The sequence below is a fragment of the Nicotiana attenuata genome, unplaced genomic scaffold, assembly GCF_001879085.1.
Source record: "Nicotiana attenuata strain UT unplaced genomic scaffold, NIATTr2, whole genome shotgun sequence".
Classification (NCBI taxonomy): Eukaryota; Viridiplantae; Streptophyta; class Magnoliopsida; order Solanales; family Solanaceae; genus Nicotiana; species Nicotiana attenuata.
This window is the reverse complement of record NW_017670411.1, coordinates 88,132-110,627: the sequence shown is the minus strand read 5'-3', so window position 1 is coordinate 110,627 and position 22,496 is coordinate 88,132.

Below are 22,496 nucleotides of genomic sequence, written 5' to 3'. Positions count from 1 at the left end.
AGTCAAAAAGTGCTCAAAATAAGTTAAAAACTACTTAAAATAAGCCAAAAGCAATAAGATGGGCAACCCCAACTTATTGTTGTAAATACCTAATTTTTGCTCTTTCTTTTCTCCTACATTGCACCTTTTTAGATTTATTTTTGTGTGTATTTGTAGATTTTAGAATTAGAGTTTTTAAATGTTGAGTGATGGGGTTAAAGGGATTTGGTCTTGCCATTTAAAGCACAAATTGGCCCAAAAACATGGACCAATTCGTTGGCCCAAGAGTATTGGACCCGCCCAGCTCAAGATCCCAACCAGACACGCCAAAACGACGTCGTTTTGTTTAAGTGGCTGAGATTGCACTCATCTTGGCTTGATCCAAGGGTCACCATTTAATCTTCACTCCTAGTATTTAAAGCCTAAGGAAGCCAAATTTTGCCCCCATTTTTTGCCTAATCTCTTTCTTCTTCCTCTCTCTTCCCACTCTCTCCTCTCTTCTTAGAGACCATCCACCCGCCTTCCGCCGGCCGGAAATCGCCACCGCCGGCGGATGATAATAGGCTAGATTCATGTAATTTGGCGACTGTTTACGCCCCAGCTTGACTATGTTTCACTGTTATAAGATAGTTAAATGATGATAAATTGGCTATAATTGTGAATTCCATACTTTGCACGAGTGAGTGGCATGTATGAGGACTTAAAACTGTAATTGGAGCTAAATTGAAGCAAGAGAAGCCCCTGCGAGCTTAGTACGTGGGAAGACGAGAGAAAGAAGAGCTGAAATGAAGACCCAGACTAGCGCGACCGCACTAGCCCAGGAATTTGAGGCAGAATGGTAGGCCATATGCGCGGTCATTAGCGCGTCCACTAACGCAATCGCGCTAGCCCAGTTCTGGAAAAATAAACTTCAGGGGTAAACTTGGAAGTTCGGGGGTAAATCCACTTAACCTATAGAAGGTCCATCTCGCCCAAGGGAACATTATCAAGGTTTTCATAGCTTAGTTCAAGGCAAGGAGAGGCAAGAGGCAAGGAGGATAATTCAACATCGAGTTCTTCCTTTTGTGTTTTACCAATTGTGATGAATTTGACTATTGTTATGATGAACACTAATATGAGTAGCTAAATATTTAGTCTAGGGTTTTGATGGAACCTATTGAAGGATGAACTTCTTGTTATGTTAATATAGTTTGCCTGATTTAATCTCTATTTGTTCAACTACGTTCTTGTTGTAGTTAATTGATAGGATCCTCAATTAGCTGTGCCTATTTAGTGTGCATAACTCGGGAGAGAGTGCATATTTAGGTAATTATTGAACAACACCACTCCCAAAATATATGAGGGATCAATAAGCGAGGGTTTAAAGGCGGGATTAGGGATAACGAAGCCTTGGGTGCAATCTAAAGTGAGCTGTACTAAACAAATCCAGCTAGCGTAACTCGGGAGAGTGCGTCTCGTAAATTGTCGTGATTACTCGGGAGAGATTTACGGTAATAAAAGTGCTCATGATTGATAGAGATGATTAGGCAATTCTATGGGAAACATAATCCGGAAGGGATTCCATCAATATAGAAAATCATAACCTTAGAACCTTCTCTTAATTGTTTATAACTTAATCATAGTTAGCCTTCAGTTGCTTATTTACATTCATTCTTAGTTAGTAGAAACATCCTCAATTGTTATTCAGAACGTTTTGGAAGTTGATTAAGTAGAATTTTGTAAGTCTAACGAGAGTAATTGATAGGTTAATTCCTTGTGGGTTCGACTCTGGGCGAAATACTCAGATTATATTTGCAACGTCCGCGTGTCCTTTTTATAAGGCATAGTTGGGCGTGATCAGCGGACCACCTCCAAACCACCCCAAAATTTCACCACTTTTTCCGCTCAACCTCCTCTCCATGAATCCAAACCCCAAATCCCCATAACCCCTCTCAATCTCCGTAAATCTAAGCTTAACCGAAACCCTAGCCGCCGCTCACCACCCCAAACTCCGAAAATTTTACACCACCAGCCTCCTCTCACCCTCCTCTTCTCCATTCCCCGCCCCCAAAACCTTCCAAACCTCTCCAAAAAGCGGCGAACATTGGCCAGCCACCGTCGACCACCCCACTGCCCGCCGCCTGCCACCACTGCTTCTCCATCTTCGTTTCTTTCGACCCGAGAATCCTCTTTTCCTTCCGGCATAATGTTGGAATTCCTTTGTTTTAGCATTTGCCGGAGTTAATTGAGTGTTTCAGGGTGGGCAGCTACAACTTCACATCTCCGGCATCTTCTCATGGCTTGAACAGTGTCAAATGCCCTCAATTGGTATAAACCTTACTTCTTTTTTTTCTTTTCTGATTTTTTGCTTTTGCAATTAGTATTAGTTTTAAAGGTTTAATTTCCACTAATGTTTCTATTATTTTTATGCGATGAGTATTAGTTTTTAATTAAATGTTACATTAAAAATGTGAATTTCAGTTTTCGACCTAGCCGGTCGAGTAGTTCGTTGTTGTGTGTTAGTTCTGATTTTTGGTTCTTCGACTTAGTCGATTGACTATTTTGTATAGAGTTGTTAAGTTTGAATTTTCAGTTCTTCGACCTAGTAGGTCGAATAGTTAAGTATTTATGTTAATTTCATGAAAAACCAAAAGATTAGTTGAATTGTTTATATAGTTAGTCGTATATTTAGTTGTTATTAATCGTGATAGTTTAGCGATGTTCGTTTAAAATCTGTTTCGAGCATTAGTTTGTGAATTCAGTTGTTTGTTCTATGTTTAGTTTGCACAAATCAATTTGTTTTAATCTAGTTAGTTTGAGTTTTAGTTCCATTTGAAGTTTTGTTTCCGTTTTGTCAGTTGTTAGTTGTGTGATTTGTTTTGGTTCAAAATCAATAGGGTGGTATTGATGTTGTTATAAATCTGAAAGATTAGATGGGTTTTGANTACTTTTTATCAATAGGGGGCTAAAATAACTCTTTGTTTCTGTTACAGCAGGTTCTCAGACTGTCCTTTCACGTTTTGGACAACCTTTGAACAGTGTTTAGCACACAAAGTCAGTCCCTTTTGGACAGATTTTTGGTGAACCAAAATTTGCCCAAAAAGTGGCTTTCTTTGCTACTTAAGGGCAACCCTTTCCTCACTTTAGATGGACAATTGATCACACATTGGTAGGACAGATATAAAAAAACATCTTTTACTCTAAAAAACACACATCTGGAGAATTGCTTAAAACACACATGGCTGGACATCTTTTGCACACAAAATAGGAACACAGCTTTAAGAGTAAAAGTAGTATCTGAACATTGGGTAGTAAGTTGAAAGTGTTGATCTTTTTTGTGAGCGAGTTCTCTGTTTGCAAAACCTTAAAAAGCCTAAGAGTTTTGAAGTTGATTGCTGGGATCCTTCTTCTTTAAAAGTTACTAAGTTAAGGGTTTTTCCTGAATTGTTTCTCGGGTCAAAAGTTGCTGATTTGCTGTTGTTTATTGCTGTTTTCTACGGTCATTTGCTACCGAGCTTCATTTTCTCTGTTTGCTGCATTCTGAAATTCTGCAAACTAGGTATTTCTCTTAAGCTTTGCAATGTAACATGTGATAAAAAGCATGAGAATATGGTTGTTTGTCTTGTTAAGTTCTAATATTAAACAAATGCTGTCATTTTAAAGTTCTAAGAGCATTGCTTTATCTCTTTTGGGTTGTAAATATGCTGAGCATGAAAAGACTTGATAAAGATTTACTACTTCACTCTTATTATTAATGTACTGCTACATAGAGTTATTGCTATTTCTTTAAATTCATTGGATGCTTGAAGCTAAAAAGAGTAAAACAAATGTTTGGTCAAATGAAGTAATTTGAAGTTTGGAGAGTTGGCATGATGAATGTGTTAGTTTCGCCTTATTTAACTGAAATTGGTCCTTAGAGATGTGTAAGTTTAATTATTTTCTTTTTAGTTCTTGTTTAAGATAGCATTAGAAGATGTGGTAGTACTTAATAGAGGTAGACTTTTGTAACTAATAAAAAGAAGTTGGGTTTGAATAGATAGGCTACATAAATTTATGCATAACTAATCTTGTTGGCAGTATTAGTAAATCGGAACAACAGATTATTTGCACCGAATAAAATCAAGTTCGCCAGGCCCATGATAACAATAGTTCAGCTGGCCTGTTCTTTGTAAACATTCTCTGCTAGGCCCATTTCGTGTTAAGCATGCTAGCTGGCCCTTTCTTCTTTTTTTTTAATAAAAATAATCAGGTGGGCCAAATAAAATCCGAATTTCTGCAGCCCCATTCAAACAAAGTTGGCTGGTCCATCCTTTAAATATAGCAAGTCCATACTTTCAATAAAGATGGCCAATTTTCTTTTAGTAACTTCAACAAGCCCAATGCCAATAATTGATAAGAGTCCAAGTTTAAATGTCATATTTGGTTAAACAAACGTAGTAGTATTATAGCCTTTTCTAGTAATTTTTTTTAAATAACTTAATCTCCTTAATAATTAATTTAAACGCTAGGCAACTAGTAGGCGCGTTTTAACTTTTTCATTCACGGACTCGCTTGTGTAGCGTGATATTAACTTTTAATATTTTAATTCAATAATCTCGTACTATGTCTACTAGTTTTAATGAATTTCTAATTTAATTAATTCTTTTGCTAAAATTGCGGATACGCTTGCGTAGTGCGATACTTAATATTTTAGTAATTTCTTTAAATGTAGTAACTTTTTTTTAAAAGTAATAACGTGCTAATAAATTTCATCTCGATCACGCATTCGCTTGCGTAGTGTGATTATGACATTTTATTATATTCTTTAATTTTTCTAATAATCAAGAAATAAAAGCGGATAGGTAAACATGAAAATCATATAAATCATAATTTGTCCAAAATTAATTCAAGCCAAGTTTAAGTCAATAAAGCGACCGTGCTAGAACCACGGGATTTGGGGAATGCCTTACACCTTCTTCCGGTCAACAGAATTCCTTACCCGGACTTTATTTTCGCAAACCAGTAATAAAGAGTCAAATTTTCCTTTGATTAGGGATTCAAATAAAAGGTGACTTGGAACACCCAAAAATCAATTCCAAGTGGGGACTCTGTAAATAAAATAATCCCTACTCAAATTTGTCACTCTAACTGGAAAAACTCTTTAACCCACAATCCACAACACATATTCTTTGCGGGGGTAGAAAAGGGGTGTGACAGCTCTAGCGACTCTGCTGGGGATCAACCAGAATTCGAGCTTGTACATGTTGACTTTTTATTTGGCTTTATTAATTTTATAAATATTATGATTTATTTGTGCCTAATGTGCTACCTGTTCGCTTTTACCGTTTTGATATTGTTGAACTGTACATATAAACTATTTTCTCACGCACCCCCTCTGAGTCTTCTTGAAATTAAAATTTGGCATTTGCTTGACACAACCCGCTTTCTTTGAGATAGCCGAGGTACTTGTCACCCGGTGAAGGATTTTAGTCACACATGTTTTAGGCGGGGAGCACCACCAGTTAAGCCGGAAAGCAATACTACCGGTACACTGACCCTCCTCGGCTCGAGTTGTCCGCTCGAGTAAGCCAGGCTAGATACCTTATCCACCAGGATTTAAACCTAGAAGAACAAACCTCATGCCGGATATCCCTAGTAGGTTCTCTTTATGTGCATCACGTGCATTTGACTTAGCGAAACTCGGCACAGGGGTCGGGTCCGTATAAGACAGGTTTCCTCTTTGAGACCATCGTGTTCACTTATGTGCTACTTGATACATCATTTGGAAGGCTTACTTGCATTGTCGACCGGCTTTAGAAAATTAGTGTAGCGAAATTATTTAAAAAAAAACGGAAAAAAAAGAATCATTCTCTTAGTTTAGGACAAATAATATTTTTAAAAAAAAGATTTTGTAGTAGTATGGCGTGAGGTGTAAAGATTAATTTTCGTAAAAATCAAAAGAGACAAGTACTTAGTTTCACCGAACTACGCGGGTTTGATTCTCACCGGATGTGAGATACGTAGGCAGCCTCCATCCGGTTCAGCCTACATTTTCAAAAAAAAAAAGAGCATAAAATTCCGCATGTGCATAAAATTTTCCAAAAAAAAAAACCTTTTACTTTTGGTCACCTTTTACTGTTTTACCCTCGTATTCCAGCCGTTTTGCCAAGACAGCCTTAAAATCTTCCTCGGAAGTGCTGAAGGGCCGTTTTTGTAAAATAGCCATTTTGTCCATCTTTGTTCGCTTTTTATTATTTTGCCCTTATGTCCGGACATTTTTTGTCGAGATAGCTAAAAACCTTCTACGGAAGTGCCGAAAGGCTGTTTTCGCAAAAAAAAGTCATCTTATCTAGTTTTGTCTGGCTATATTTTCCGAGACAGCCTTTGAATCTCTCTCGGGAGTACCGAAGGGCCGTTTTTCGTTAAAATAGCCATTTACTTTATTTTGTCTATTTTTTTATTTTATTATTTTTGTCCCTATGCTTGGCCGTTTTTGCCGAGACATCCTTTAGGCCTTCTGTGGAAGTATCAAAGGGTCGTTTTCATAATAATGGCCCTTTTCCGACCTTTTTTTTTTTGTCTGCTAATTTTAAAAAAATAATAATGAAAAATAGATCGAGTCCTAAATTGGCCAAAAAAAAGGAATGATCAGAATTTGCATATAGTTTGGGTAAGTCCTAACCCTTTTTATCTTATTCTTAGGTTCACCATGAATTCTCCACAAAGAAGCACTCAGAAAAGGGTAAGGGACGAGACACCTCCTATATTCTTGATCAGAGATAAGACCCCGAGTAGTCTCTGTAATTGGTGGGCTAGTTTTGCTTCATGGGAACGGAATCAAGTATTTAAGCACCTCAAGTTCCTCACAAAATCACGGGAATTAAGCCTAACAGAGATTTAATTGAGGCTCTAGTGGATTTTTGGGACCCCGTGAACAATGTCTTCAGGTTCAAAGATTGTGAAATGACGCCTACATTGGAGGAATTAGGTGGGTTCACCGGATTGGGGAGAGACCTTCGTGGGAAAAAGCCTGCTGCTCCGAGAAAAGTGGGTGTGAACAACTTTTTAAAGAAGTTATGCCTTCATCGAATTCCAATGGTTTGCTTAAGGATGGGTTCCGTTGGAATATCTTTATGACAGATTTGGGGACGAGAAAGGGTTCGAGAACTTCTCGGGCACAGAATTCGTCAACCAGTTGAGTTACGACGCTTGGAGGGAGTTGAGAATCTTCGCGTTCATGATATCATTTCTAGGGATCATGGTCTTTCCAGAGCGTGGTGGGCGGATCAGAATTTGATTGGTTGCGGTAGTCTCGTATTTGCAAAGTAGCGAGGATCATACCATCCTTCCCATGATTTTGGGAGATATTTTTCGAGCTTTGACCCATTGTCAAGAAGGTGAAGATTACTTCGAGGGATGCAACATTCTGCTGCAGATATGGTTCATAGAGCACCTTTATCATCATCTAATAGTAGTAAATTTCAATGATAATTGGTTGAGTTACATTGAATGTCACCCAGACAGAGCTGCGAGTTGTAATCTTCCAGAGGGGGTGAGGGCCTGGCAGACTTTACTTAGTTCATTGAGTGCTGATAGAATCACTTGGAACTATTATTGGTTCCCTTATACTAGGGTCATGCATATGTCGACGTATCGCCAGTTCTTCATACTCATGGGTTTAAGAGGTTTCCAACCCTACGCGCCTCTACGCGTCATGCGCCAGCTAGGGAGAGAGCAAAAGAGGTACCCGATTGAGGACATGCGTCCTTTCGTGTGGGAATTCAAGGGAGAGGAACCTCCAAGGGAGTCATACGCACAAAAGGTTTGTTTTGGTGGTCGATTTTCCGATTTGGACGAGATGGTAGCTGATCGTGAACGTAGGGAGGTAAGCCACGCATACCTTAAGTGGTTTCATAACTAGGCTATCCCCGAGCAAAGGCCAGAAAGATCCATACGGCATGCAGTTGATTGGGAGGAGGAGATCGAGGCCAGAGTTAGAGAAACCAGAAGGGAAGTGGCACAAGAGTTCCAATCTCAGATTGTACTTGGAATGTTTTGGAGTTTGGAATGACGAAGGCATTTTGTTCTTCTATCCAAACACTTTATCCTTTGTTACCCCTTTGAGCCTCGATTATTTTCTTGCATAACCCTCTTTCGGAATCAATGGTAAAACTCGTAAGCCCGAGCGGGGAAAGTAAGTGGAGAAACAAGAGAAAAACAGTGAAAAGAAAAAAGAAGAGAAAAGAAAAAGAAAAGAAAAGAAAAAAGAAGAGAAAAGAAAAAAAAGAAGAAGAGAAAAGAAAAAGAAAAGAAAAGAAAAGAGAAGGAAAAGAAAGGAAATGAAAAGAAAGAAAAGAAAAGTGGAAGAAAGGAAAGATCGCAACAACGAAGTAATTTTATGACATGAACTACGTTTGACTTGATTCCGAAAGGATACGTAGGCAGCCTCTCTCTGAGGTTCAGTCACACCAAATAAAAATCCAAAAGTCCCCAAGAAAGAAACTGGGGCGGAAGTTGTGGTTGTTGTGAGAAATCTGATTCCAAAAGTTGTAATTTTGAGCCCATGTTGAATTGTTTTGAGCCTTTGATACCTTTTCTTCCTAACCCTGTCCAAAAGCCTGCATTACGGTCCAAAGAAAGACCTTCTGATCAATCTTCGAGAGATGCCCAGTCAAGCGAGTAGAGGTGGACCATATCAGGGGCAACACTCCGGTCCAAACAAGGGAAATGAAGAATGAGAGAGTCTTGATGATAAATGCCCTCACGGGTACCACAAGGCGATGAAAGCTGAGAGAAATAAAAAATGAGAGAGTCTTATTGTTGAATACCTTCACGGGCACCATAAGGCGACGGTGAGATGAGAGAAAGACCCAAAATGAGAGAGGCTTGATGGTGAAAATCCTGCGGGCACTACAAGTCGAAAAAGGATTGTGATTCAAATCGGATAAGCGGAGCATTGAAACCCAGTTTCACGGCGAAAAGGTACAACAAGAGCTGAACATCAGATTTGCTTAACAGAATAGGCTGCAGATGCATGTCAAGGTCATCAGAGTCGGTATCCACATCCGATAGGTTTCTACGTTGTAGTTTTCTTGTTAGGAATCATCTCTTTCCATTATCCTTTACTCTGTTCCTTTTGTCTTATTTACTCCCTCTTCCTGAGTCTGTTTGGTCATAACAAGTGAGAAATGACTTCAAAATCTGCCACCAGCTTTCCAATTGAACAAAACGGGATCTGGCCAGCATATCAAATCGTCATAAGTCAGGAAAAATAGCGGGCACACTGAGTTGGCAACAATCTACATGCCTTGGGATCTTGTGAAATGCAAGGGCTTGGTATTTGTCAACTCATGAACAACGCAACAAATGAAGGGTTTAGGGTGAACGGATCAAAGGTATTTTCGGTAAAACACGAAAGGTTTGGTACATATCAGATGGAGGGTGTTTGGTGAACGGATCAGAGATATTTTCTGCGTTAAGGGTAACAAAGAAAGTGGTTAGCAAGGTCCCCAAGTGAGAATCACTTATCAAGGCAAGTGAAGGAACAATAAACCTCAAGGCCGAGGCCAGTGGTTAAGTCAAGAAAGAACATCATGTACACGGAGTGGGGGCAATAGACGTGCTTTGGGATTCATATGAGACATAATGGGGGAATGCCAGTTCATGCAATGCAACGAATAGAGGATATCGGGCTGCCCTCGAAGTTCAAGGCCACAAACTAACCACCACATTTTAGACTCACAAGTTTTCTTTGTTTGAAACAGGAACAAAGCAGTGCAAGAAAGTTGGTTCAACAATAAGGAAAAAAAAAAAGAAAAAGAAAGAAAAAGAAAAGGAAGAAGAGGAGAGCCGACAAAAGGGAAGTTTCTCAAATCTTCGCCCTTGCCTGTCTTGCTAGCGTGCATAAAATGCTGCCATTGCTTTTCACATTTTTTTTTCTCCTAGGATAAAAAGTCCTAGTGCGATGGATTTTCCTCCAAATAGAAATCTTAGTCTGATGAATTGTTTCTCCTAAGATAGAAAACCTAGTCTGATGAATTTTCTCCTAGGATCTAAATCTTAGTCTGATGAATTGTTCTCCTAAGATAGAAAACCTAGTCTGATGAATTTTCTCCTAGGATCCAAATCTTAGTCTGAGGAATCTTTCTCCTAAGATAGAAAACCTAGTCTGATGAACTTTCTCCTAGGATCAAAATCTTAGTCTGATGAAACTTTCTCCTAAGATAGCAAGATAACAAAAAACCTAGTCTGATGAACTTTCTCCTAGGATCTAAATCTTAGTATGATGAATTGTTCTCCTAAGATAGAAAACCTAGTCTGATGAATTTTCTCCTAGGATCTAAAGGATCTAAATCTTAGTCTGATGAATTGTTCTCCTAAGATAGAAAACCTAGTCTGATGAATTTTCTCCTAGGATCCAAATCTTAGTCTGAGGAATCTTTCTCCTAAGATAGAAAACCTAGTCTGATGGATTTTCTCCTAGGATCTAAATCTTAGTCTGATGAATCTTTCTCCTAAGATAGAAGACCTAGTCTAATGAGTTGTTCTCCTAAGATAGAAGACCTAGTCTGATGAACTTTCTCGTAGGATCAAAATCTTAGTCTGTTGACTTTTTCTCCTAAGATAACAAAAAAAAAAGGGACCTAGTCTGATGAATTCTCCTCCTAGGATCAAAATCTTAGTCTGATGAATCTTTCTCCTAAGATATAAGACCTAGTCTGATGAACTTTCTCCTAGGATCAAAATCTTAATCTGATGAATCTTTCTCCTAAGATAGAAGACCTAGTCTGATGAATTTTCTCCTAGGATCTAAATCTTAGTCCGATGAATCTTTCTCCTAAGATAGAAAACCTAGTCTGATGGATTTTCTCCTAGGATCTAAATCTTAGTGTGATGAATCCTTCTCCTAAGATACAAGACCTAGTCTGATGAGTTTGCTAGTCAAATGTCCTTGGTTTTACTCACAGGAAACGTACATTCCAATCAAGTCTTTAGTTTTAGTCTCATCATTGCATCAATAGCTTAGGTGATCTATATTTTGCTAACAACACACAAATCTTCCTAGCACCAAACTGGGGCAGAAAATTTTCTTTGTTTTATGTCTATTCTGTTGAAGTCAGGAGCCCACCTGGAGAACAAGGGAATACATTTTAAGTTTCAGCAATCAGGCGCCCACCTGGAGAACAAGGGAAGTACAATTCAAATTTTAGCTTTCAAGTTTTTGATATTTGATAACATGATGTGCCTAGCCACCAAACTGGGGCAGAAAATTTTCTTTGTTTGTCTATTTTGTTGAAGTCAGGAGCCCACCTGGAGAACAAGGGAATACTTTTCAAGTTCAGCAATCAGGAGCCAACCTGGAGAACAAGGGAATACTTTTCACGTTCAGCAATCAGGAGCCCACCTGGAGAACAAGGGAATACATTTTAAGTTTCAGCAATCAGGAGCCCACCTGGAGAACAAGGGAATACATTTCAAGTTTCAGCAATCAGGCGCCCACCTGGAGAACAAGGGAAGTACAACNCCTAGGATCAAAATCTTAGTCTGATGAACTTTTCTCCTAAGATAACAAAAAAGGGACCTAGTCTGATCTTAGATAGAAAACCTAGTCTGATGAATTTTCTCCTAGGATCCAAATCTTAGTCTGAGGAATCTTTCTCCTAAGATAGAAGACCTAGTCTGATGAATTTTCTCCTAGGATCTAAATCTTAGTCCGATGAATCTTTCTCCTAAGATAGAAAACCTAGTCTGATGAATTTTCTCCTAGGATCTAAATCTTAGTCTGATGAATTTTTCTCCTAAGATAGAAAACCTGGTCTGATGAATTTGCTAGTCAAATGTCCTTGGTTTCACTCACAGGGTCGTGCATTCCAGTCAAGTCTTTAGTTTTACTCTCATCATTGCATCAATAGCTTAGGTGAGCTATATTTTGCTAACAACTCACAAATCTTCCTAGTGCAAACTGGGGCAAAAAATTTTCTTTGTTTTATGTCTATTCTGTTGAAGTCAGGAGCCCACCTGGAGAACAAGGGAATACATTTTAAGTTTCAGCAATCAGGCGCCCACCTGGAGAACAAGGGAAGTACAACTCAAATTTTAAATTTCAACTTTTAATATTTGATAACATGATGCGCCCAGCCATCAAACTGGGGCAGAAAATTTTCTTTGTTTGTCTGTTTTGTTGAAGTCAGGAGCCCACCTGGAGAACAAGGGAATACTTTTCAAGTCCAGCAATCAGGAGCCCACCTGGAGAATAAGGGAATACATTTCAAGTGTTAGCAGTCAGGAGCCCGCCTGGAGAATAGAGGCATATATTTCAAATTTCAGCAGTCAAGCATCACTCGGAGGAATAGCAAAACAGCTCCGATCACAATGCAAGGCAACAACGCAAGAATTCCATCGGAAGGATACAAGTTCAAGGCAACAAGAACTACAAGAACCACAAGATCAAGGCATAGATAGGACTTTTTGTAATTCATAGATCATAGCTTAGGCTAGCTTCTTTTAGTTCGACATGGTGTAATAAGGGAGGTCAGCAAGCAGTAGCAGCAGCAATTGCAGTGAAATCACAGCTCTTGGTAGTCCCAGCTACTAGACATTCCCGAACTACACTGACCTGATTCCTTTTTAGCCAAGGATATGTAGGCAGCCTCCGAAGCAAGGTGCGGTCAACTCTTTTCAAAATTCTTCACATGGAATATTCAAACGGGCAAAAATCGCTCATTTCCGCTCACTTATCTTTGCACGAAAACTCTTCGTGTTTCCGGACAAAGAGGGGCAGCTGTGAGCACGTGATTTTTTGCCCTATATGAATTATTCCCACAATTCAACCAAAATAATTTCTTTCATTATTTTGCAATTTTGTGAATTTTTGTGTTATTTTCTGTTAATTGTTTGCATTTTATTTGTGCATTTTAAGTCATATGAAAAATATAAAAGAATACGTTTGGCGTGTGCATTTAAGGTTTAATTTTACATTTTAGGATTAACTAGAGATTAATTGTTTCATAAAAGGAAAAATTAAAAGTATAGTGTAGTTTGCACTTTTAATTTCAATTTTTGATTTTTGAGTAATTTTGGGTTAATTTGTTGTGTTAATTGTCATTTTGGGATTAATTAGTTTTTCTTTTGAATTTTAGGAATTAATTCAGATCTTTGTTGGTGCCAAATTAAAAGAAATTAAAACAAAAAAGAAGAAAAAGAAAAGAAAACAAAAGAAGCAAGTATAAAGACTTAAAAAGGTTGAATTTGGGCCATTCAATCCAAATGACCCTAAAATCGGACCAAGTCACACCCAACCAGATCCGGCCCAAATACCCCAAACCCGGCTGCCCCTTTTACTAACTGAAACGGTGCCGTTTTAGAATCAACAGATCTGGACCGTCGAGGTTCATCAATCCAACGGTCCTGAAGTGGGGTCTCATTAACATAAAACGGTCTGAATCCCATACACCCCCGTCTCATCTCTCTCATAACCATCAGAGACTATAACCTAACGCCGCCGGCCGGAAATCGTCGCCGCCGGCGGCAAGTCTCCAAACGACCTAAAATTTACACCATGGATTCCCCATGACCTCCTCTTTCCAAACCTCAAACTTCCATAGCTCAAATCACACCCAATCTTCTCGAATATTCGAGTTTGTTGACGCCACCTCCGCCGCCCACGGCGGCGCCGTCCCAAATCATCACCAAATTTACACCATGGGTTCACCTCCCCCCTACATCACGAATCCACACTCCTTTTACTTCAAATGTCCCTCAAACTGCTCGAATCTTGGATTAAGTCCCGGTCCAAAACCCTAAAATTCCCAAACCCCGATAAATTCACAATTACGTGTTATCCTCACCTCCCTCGTTCCCAATCCGTCGTTAGTATACCTCAAGTCTCACCCAGGGTCATCGAAGTTCAAGTTCAGAAGCGGTAGAACCTTAGAATTTCACAAGTAAGCTTTCTCTGTTTTTGACTGCCTTCTCTTCACGATAGCTTTAATTGAGTTTTTATCAGTAATTGTTTGATCTCTTCTGTGTTGATTTGTTTTGTTCTAATAATCGATGACCTGAGTTTGTTTTGTTATTTTGTCATAGTTATTGTTGATTAATCCATAGTCAGTGATTTTAGGTTTTAGGTTTAAGTTTTCTTTTGATTTTCGTTCCAATCATTAAGGTCCTTTCTCACTTGACTGGTTGTGCTTCATGATTAAGCAATTCTGTTTTACTCTTGGTTTAATTTGTGTTCTGTTTCAATTTTCAGTTGGTTTAATTCGATTTTGGTTATTGGTAATTAGATTGGTAATTAGACTATAGTCCTCGAATGGTTGATTTGTGTAGTGGATGAACTTAATTGGGACTAACAATTTGGTTGAACTTGATTTCTATTTTTTGATTAATTGGTCATGGTAATTAGCTTAACTTTAGGAGCTGTCTAGACTGAGTTGAATTTTAGTTCCATTGAATAACTAACCGTGGTTAAAGGGCTGGGTTAGTTAATTCTAGTTTGGGGCGAATTTCAGATTAGATAAAGGGTAAGTTAGGCATTTTAGACAAGAGAATCTTTTAATAACTGAAATGGAACTCCCTAGGACTTTCTAGAAGGGGTTCTAAGTTGAATTCGCAAAAATAGGGGTAATAACTTAGGCAACAAGTCAGTAAGTTAGGGACTAGTTAGTCAAAAGCTGAGAATAATTGAGGGACTAAAGGCTAAAACTGAAATCTGAAGGCTGCCCCTCATTTTGCCTATAAAAAGGCATGACTAGTGCCTTAGGGAACAAGTTTTCAAGCTCTGAAAATTCCCTCCACTTTCACAAGTCTTCATCAGCTCAAATATGAATTTCAAATTCAAAATTCTCTACATCTAGATCTTCAAAAATCAAAAACCAAAAACAAAAGAAAACAGCTGAAAACTCAAAAAATACTGTGCTACTAAGATTTTGGATTCAATTTCAAGTTGTAGGGTTTGATTTGGCATTAGTTAGCTTAAAATTCGACTGCTGAAGTTTGTTAAAGAGTTCTGGATTGATTTCAAGTAGAAACTGGTTCATTTGGTCGATTTTTGGGTCTGTTTGTTGGNAGCTTCGTTTTTATTTTTGACACGGTGTAATAAGGGGGTCAGCAAGCAGTAGCAGCAGCAACAGTAGTGAAATCACAGCTCCCGGTAGTCCCAGCTACCAAACCTTCCCGAACTACACTGACCTGATTCCTTTTTAGCCAAGGATATGTAGGCAACCTTTGAAGCAGGGTTCGGTCAGACTCTTTTCAAAATGCTTCACACGGAATATTCAAATGGGCAAAAATCGCTCGTTTCCGCTCACTTATCTTTGCAGGGAAACTCTTCGTGTTCCCGAGCAAACAGGGGCAGCTGTGAGCACGTGAGTTTTGCCCTATATGAATTATTCCCAAAATTCAACCAAAATGATTTCTTGCATTATTTTACAATTTTGTGAATTTTGTGTAATTTTCTGTTAATTGTTTGCATTTTATTTGTGCATTTTAATTCATATGAAAAATATAAAAAAAACATGCTTGACATTTGCATTTAGGATCTAATTTCATATTTTAGGATTAATTAGGAATTAAGTGGTTTTAGAACAAAATATGAAGAAAATAACAAAAATAGTCCATTTTTGCATTTTTAATTGTTAATTGTTGAATTTGCCACGAAATAGTTTTTAAACAATTTTAGGAATTAATTAGTTTGACTTTGAAAATATATTAGGTCTTTATTTTAAAGTCAGAAAAATATAAAAAAAAATGAAAACAAAATAAATGAAAGAAATAAAAGAAAAAGAATAAAAAAGAGAGTGGTCTCAATGAGGACCCGGAGTTGGGCCGCTTGTAATTCATTAATCCCAGCCCAATGCCCCAAGCCCTTGCCCAGGCCCAAATATCCCAAACCCGGCCTGCCCCTTTACTAACTGAAACGGCGCCGTTTCAGAATCAACAGATCTGGACCGTCGAGGTTTATAAATCCAACGGCCCTGAAGTGGGGTCTCATTAACATAAAACGGTCTGAATCCCATACCCCCCGTCTCATCTCTCTCATAACCATCAGAGGCTATAACCTAACGCCGCTGGTCGGAAATCATCGCCGCCGGCGGCAAGTCTCCAAACGACCCAAAATTTACACCATGGATTCCCCATGACCTCCTCTTTCCAAACCCCAAACTTCCATGGCTCGAATCACACCCAATCTTCTCGAATATTCGAGTTTGTTGACGCCACCTCTGCCGCCCACGGCGGCGCCGTTCCAAATCATCACCAAATTTACACCATGGGTTCACCTCCCCCTACATTACGAGTCCACACTCCTTTGACTTCAAATGTCCCTCAAACTACTCGAATCTTGGATCAAGTCCCGGTCCAAAACCCTAAAATTCCCAAGCCCCGATAAATTCACAATTACGTGTTATCCCCACCTCCCTCGTTCCCAATCCGTCATTAGTATACCTCAAGTCTCACCCAGGGTCATCGAAGTTCAAGTTCAGAAGCGGTAGAACCTTAGAATTTCACAAGTAAGCTTTCTCTGTTTTTGACTGCCTTCTCTTCACGATAGCTTTAATTGAGTTTTTATCAGTAATTGTTTGATCTCTTCTGTGTTGATTTGTTTTGTTCTAATAATCGATGACCTGAGTTTGTTTTGTTATTTTGTCATAGTTATTGTTGATTAATCCATAGTCAGTGATTATAGGTTTTAGGTTTAAGTTTTCTTTTGATTTTCGTTCCAATCAATAAGGTCCTTTCTCACTTGACTGGTTGTGCTTCATGATTAAGCAATTCTGTTTTACTCTTGGTTTAATTTGTGTTCTGTTTCAATTTTCAGTTGGTTTAATTCGATTTTGGTTATTGGTAATTAGATTGGTAATTAGACTATAGTCCTTGAATAGTTGATTTGTGTAGTGGATGAGCTTAATTGGGACTAACAATTTGGTTGAACTTGATTTCTATTTTTTTTGATTAATTGGTCATGGTAATTAGCTTAACTTTAGGAGCTGTCTAGACTGAGTTGAATTTTCCATTGAATAATTAACCGTGGTTAAAGGGCTGGGTTAGTTAATTCTAGTTTGGGGTAAATTTCAGATTAGATAAAGGATAACTTAGGCATTTTAGACAAGAGAATCTTTTAATAACTGAAATGGAACTCCTTAGAACTTTCTAGAAGGGGTTTTAAGCTGAATTCACAAAAATAGAGGTAATAACTTAGGCAACAAGTCAGTAAGTTAGGGACCAGTTAGTCAAAAGCTGAGAATAATTGAGGGACTAAAGGCTAAAACTGAAATCTGAAGGCTGCCCCTCATTTTGCCTATAAAAAGGCATGACTAGTGCCTTAGGGAACAAGGTTTGAAGCTCTGAAAAAGTACCCCCAAAGCTTCCCTAAGCTCAAACCTCTAAAATTTGAAATTCAAAACCAAAAAAAAATAATCCAAAAGCAAGTCTGAAGAGTTCTTCCTCTTTTAGATCTTAGTTCTTTCAGAAATACAAAAACAAAAGCAACAGAAAAACCAAAAAACAGCACAAAAACCCAGAAATACTACTGTTTCATTGAAGTTTCTTCATAACACTTTCGAGATTCAGTTTCAAAATTGAATTACTAGTTGATCTAAGGTCGAAAATGGTTCTAGCACTTCCCGTTTTCATTGATTGAGGTCTTCTAAAGTTTCTGGTTGATTTCGAGTTGAATTTGGTTTGTTCAAGTCAATTTTGGTTTGCTTGTTGGTTGTGTGAGTTACTGGGACCCGTGTGATATTATTCCTGGGGTTTGAGCTCGATTTCAAGCTGCTGCTGCCTGTGGTTATTGCTTACTGATTCTACTTTCTTCTTTGATCCCGCTGTAATTCCAGATCTTAAACTGATGTAACTTTGAGTTGGAGCTGAAATAAAACCTACTCACGGATTGGCTGCCTGAGATGTACTCGCTTGGATCATTATCTGTCAATGTCTAGATATATGCTGATTATTATGTATTCGTTTAATCTGGTTTAGCTTAGGTTTGTATTAATATAAACAATGGACTGTGAGTTGATACATTCATTTAGTTTGGGACTGTTGTTCATGTTGCCATGTGTTAATTTGAAATTAGGAATCAAAAGCAGTTAAGCTGTAGTTGTTTCAAAATGCTTCAATCACTTTGAAATTGGTTTCTAAGCATGGTTAGTTGTTAAATTGTTTAAAGGTTTAGTTATGTCGAAATGTCACAATTATTTTAAATTGGATCATGATCGATATGTGGCTTGTTTGTTAGTTTAAATCGATAGTCATCACTAGTTTGTTTTAAGTACTTTAGTTAACCTACTCATGTTTAAATCCTGTTTAACTGTTGACCAATAACTGATATCCTATTATGTTAAAATAGATCATCAATTCTTTATTTTCGTTTCATTGTTAGTGTTAACTGAGCTTTGGAACACGTTAGTTGGACTGCAAGGTTTGGGCTCAACGTAGGCCCAGCTGAAAATAGCCAGGCCCATTTCCCTTTTAATCCAATCAATTTGAGGCCTGGGTCCGATCGTGCAATTAGTTCAAGATTCTCAATCCACACTCTTTAAGTCCGTTTCATTTTCCAACTTAGCCTCAATGGGCAGGCCCACTTGATTCTTTATTTCGGACTTGGCTTAAAGGCCTTAATTCATAGTTTAATATAATATAAATTTGAGCTTTCGAGTTAGGTAGCGGGTTCAAATTAAGAGGTTTTCCCTTTCGTTTGGATCCGGACTTGAACTTGAAGCCCGAATTTCATAATGCCAATCAACTAGGTCCTTTAGAGACAAATTAAATAGAAAATCTTAGGTTGCTTTAGGTTGGCCTTTAAATAATAAAATGAGGTGAGCCCCGCCAAACAAAAATAAATAAATTGCGGGGCCCTCTTTAAATGTTCCTATTAAAATACTTAGAATTCGGGACGTGCCATTTAGCGAATTTCACGGCCTCCCGCAAAGTTAATAACACGTTAGTCACTTTAGGCGCGTTCTTTAATAATTTTACCTTCCTAAATTCGGGTGTGCATTTCATGCGACCCAAATCCAAATCCCAAAACGTCGAATAAAATGTGTCGAGGATCCGGGTGCATTTCATGTGACGTGATCCAAAAACACGTTTTTAAACGATGTTCAATTTCTTAAAATTTTTTAATTAAAAGCGGTAAGTAATTTTTAAAATTGCACAATAGGATAACATGTATTAAAATCAGATTTTTTCCAAATATAGTAGTTGAGCGACCGTGCTAGAACCACGGAACTCGGGAGTGCCTAACCCCTTCTCCCGGGTTAACAGAATTCCTTACTTGGATTTCTGGTTCGCGACTGTAATACAGAGTCAAACCCTTTCCTCGATTCGGGATTCAAACCAGTGACTTGGGACACCATAAATCTCCCTAGTGGCGACTCTGAATCTCTTAATAAACGAATCCCGTTTCGATTGTCCTTTATTTGGAAAAATTCCTTTTATTATACCCTTCGCGGGGTGTAGTAGCGAAAAAGGAGGTGTGACAACTACCGCTCAACAACAAGAAGAAAGAGAAGCCCAGTTCAAGGTAGTCCGTGATCATGAGCGCATGAGTTACGCTCTACTAATCAAAGGTTTAAGGGATCAGTTAGAGGGAGTTGAATCAAGTAAGGAGAGACAGATCGCAGAGTTTAAGGAGAGACAGATCGCGGAGTTTGAAGTAGAAAGACATCACTACTAAAGTACGATCAATCGGTTGGAGGGGGAGTTACTAGATGATCGGCGCCAGAGAGATATGGCCTTGGACCGCGAGCGTGATGCGCTGGATCTAGCTGAGACCCGTGGTCAGCAAAACCAAGAGTTGCATTTGGCTCAGGAATACATTAAGGGAAAGATCCTCGAGGTAGCCACATATACCTCAAGAGAATGCAGGAGTTGCCAGGGAATGACGCCTGAGCGGTTTGCAGAAGTATCATTGAACGTTGCTCGTCATATATCTGCAGACTTGGAGAGGATATACCGCAATGTCGGGGGTCAGCCGCAGGAACATGCGCCTTGATTACAGTGATGCTGGTGGACTCTACTGCAGAGATCATAGTCTTCTTTAGTTAGCAGTCCTTTTGATTATTCTTTTGTTATCTTTGAGTTTGTAAGAGTCTTTTGTTGTTTTGATTTTTGTTATTTTGCCTTTTATTTTAAAAAGTCTGTTTGAGTCAAATTTGGTCTTGTTTAATTATTTATCTTTATGCAATTCTTGGTTTTTGAGTCTTGTATATATATATATATATATATATATATATATATATATATATATATATATATATATTCAATGAAAAAGATTTTGTTTAGAAAAATTCGAAAATGAACCAAAAGATGTTTGTTTTGTAAAAAAAAATCATGTCCCTGAACTACGTAATGATCTGATTCATGCAGCGACATGAGGGATCAAAATAAGGCGAGTGAAAAGAAAAGCAGATAAGAAAAAGAGAGAAGAAAATAAGAGCGCTAATAGATAACAACCTTATAAGCCTAAATGAAACATGAAGCCTTCCAAAAGCATGTTAGATGAATTGATTGGAAATCTCACTGCCTATGAACTGAGAAGGCAAACCATGAAAATGGATGCACCCAAGAAGGAAAGGAGTCTGGCTCTCAGAATAGCTGAAGGTGAAGATCTCGAGGATGATGAAGTGGCCATGATCATAAGGGATTTCAAAAAGAACCTGATGAGAGGAAAGGGTTCTCCAAGAGGTACAACCTTCAACAAACCCAGAGCTCCTGAGAAACAAACCCACGAGGGTTGCTACAAATGCGGCAAGACTGATCACATGATCAAGAACTGTCCCCAGTGGGAAATTGAATGGAAGAAGGAAAGGGCTGACGAAGGAACAGGAAGAAGGAACAGGTTCAACCCAAAAGGAACAAAGGATCAACAAAGGCTATGGTTGCTGCTTGGGGAGAGACATCAGATGAAGATTCAGAAGATGAAGCTGGAGATGAACAAGCACTTATGGCCATCGGAGAATCAGATGATGAACAAGAGGTAAGTGTGACTCATCTCAAAGACAAGATTAAACTTCTGTCTAAAGAAAGGTTATCTGAACTATTGCTAGACTTCATCGATGAGTCTGAGATAATTAACAATGAGAAGGAACAACTGTCTAGGGAGTGTGTGATCTTAAAAGTCAAGTGCAAAAACCTAGAATCTAGGGCTAATGAGAGTGACAGTAAAAATGCTGAGTTGAAGAACCAGGTTCTTGAACTTGACACCAGCGTCTTAGAACTTAGGTCTGAAAATTTAAAACTAATATTAGGAACAGGTAAGAAGAAAGCTGATCACACACATCTCACCTTAGAAGAAAATCTAGGAAAGATGAAGGATGAGTTGTACAAAAAGGATGAGCAGATAAGAATCTTAAAAGAAGATCTAGGGAAGGTAAAGCATGAACTAGACAGAACTTGCAAATGGAATAAGGCTTCTGATGCACTATCCTGGCTACAAGAACACCACAGTAGCAACAAGAGAGGACTTGGCTATGGGACACAAACACCTAAGTGGGACCCCAAAAGCAAGTATATCACTCTCCCTGAAAACAAAATCTGCACACACTGTGGCAAGACTGGTCATTAAAAAAATGAATGTGATGTAAAAGAAAAGGCCAGTCAAAAGAACAAAACTTTTGTCCAAGGGAAAAGTAGGCTGCCTGGGTGGGCCAAAAAGAATTTAATTTACCCCTTTGCCTATAGAAAGGGACCCAAACTAGTTTGGGTTCCCAAGACTAACCCCTGATTTCTTTTTGCAGGCCCAAGCGAAGGGAAGTAGCCAAATATGGTACATGGATAGTGGCTGCTCAAAACATATGACTGGAAGCAAGAACCAGTTCCTTTCACTTGAGGACTTAAAAGGAGGTAATGTCTCCTTTGGAAATGGGAAGAAAGGTGAGATTATTGGGGTTGGAAAGGTAGGTAAGACAGACTCACATTCCATTGAGAATGTCTACTTGATAGATGGCTTGAAATATAGCCTAATAAGTGTATCACAACTATGTGACAGAGGTAACCTTGTAGCATTTACCTCTACCAAATTTTTTGTGATTAATCTTACCACTGACAAGATTGTTTTGCAGGGAAAAAGAGTTAACAATATTTACATTGTAGATTTGTCCACTCTTTCTGAAAATGAACCCACTTGCTTGAGTGTGTTGGACAATGATCCCCTCATGTGGCACAAAAGACTTGGTCATGCAAGTCTGAATCAACTCAACTAATTAGTCTCCAAGGACCTGGTGATAGGGTTACCTAACATCAAGTTCAAGGAAGACAAAGTTTGTGAGGCCTGTGCAAGGGGGAAACAGGTAAGATCATCCTCTAAAAGCAAGAAAATGGTAAGCACAACCAGGACGATGGAACTGGTTCATATGGATCTCTGTGGTCCAATGAGAACATTGAGCACAGGTGGTAAGAAATATGTGATGGTACTTGTTGATGATTGTTGATGATTATTCTAGGTTTACCTGGGTACTGTTTTTAACATCTAAGGATGAAGCATTTGACATGTTTACTACCTTTGTTAGAAAAACTCAGAAACAACTAGGTAATCAACTTGCATCAATCAGGTCTGATCA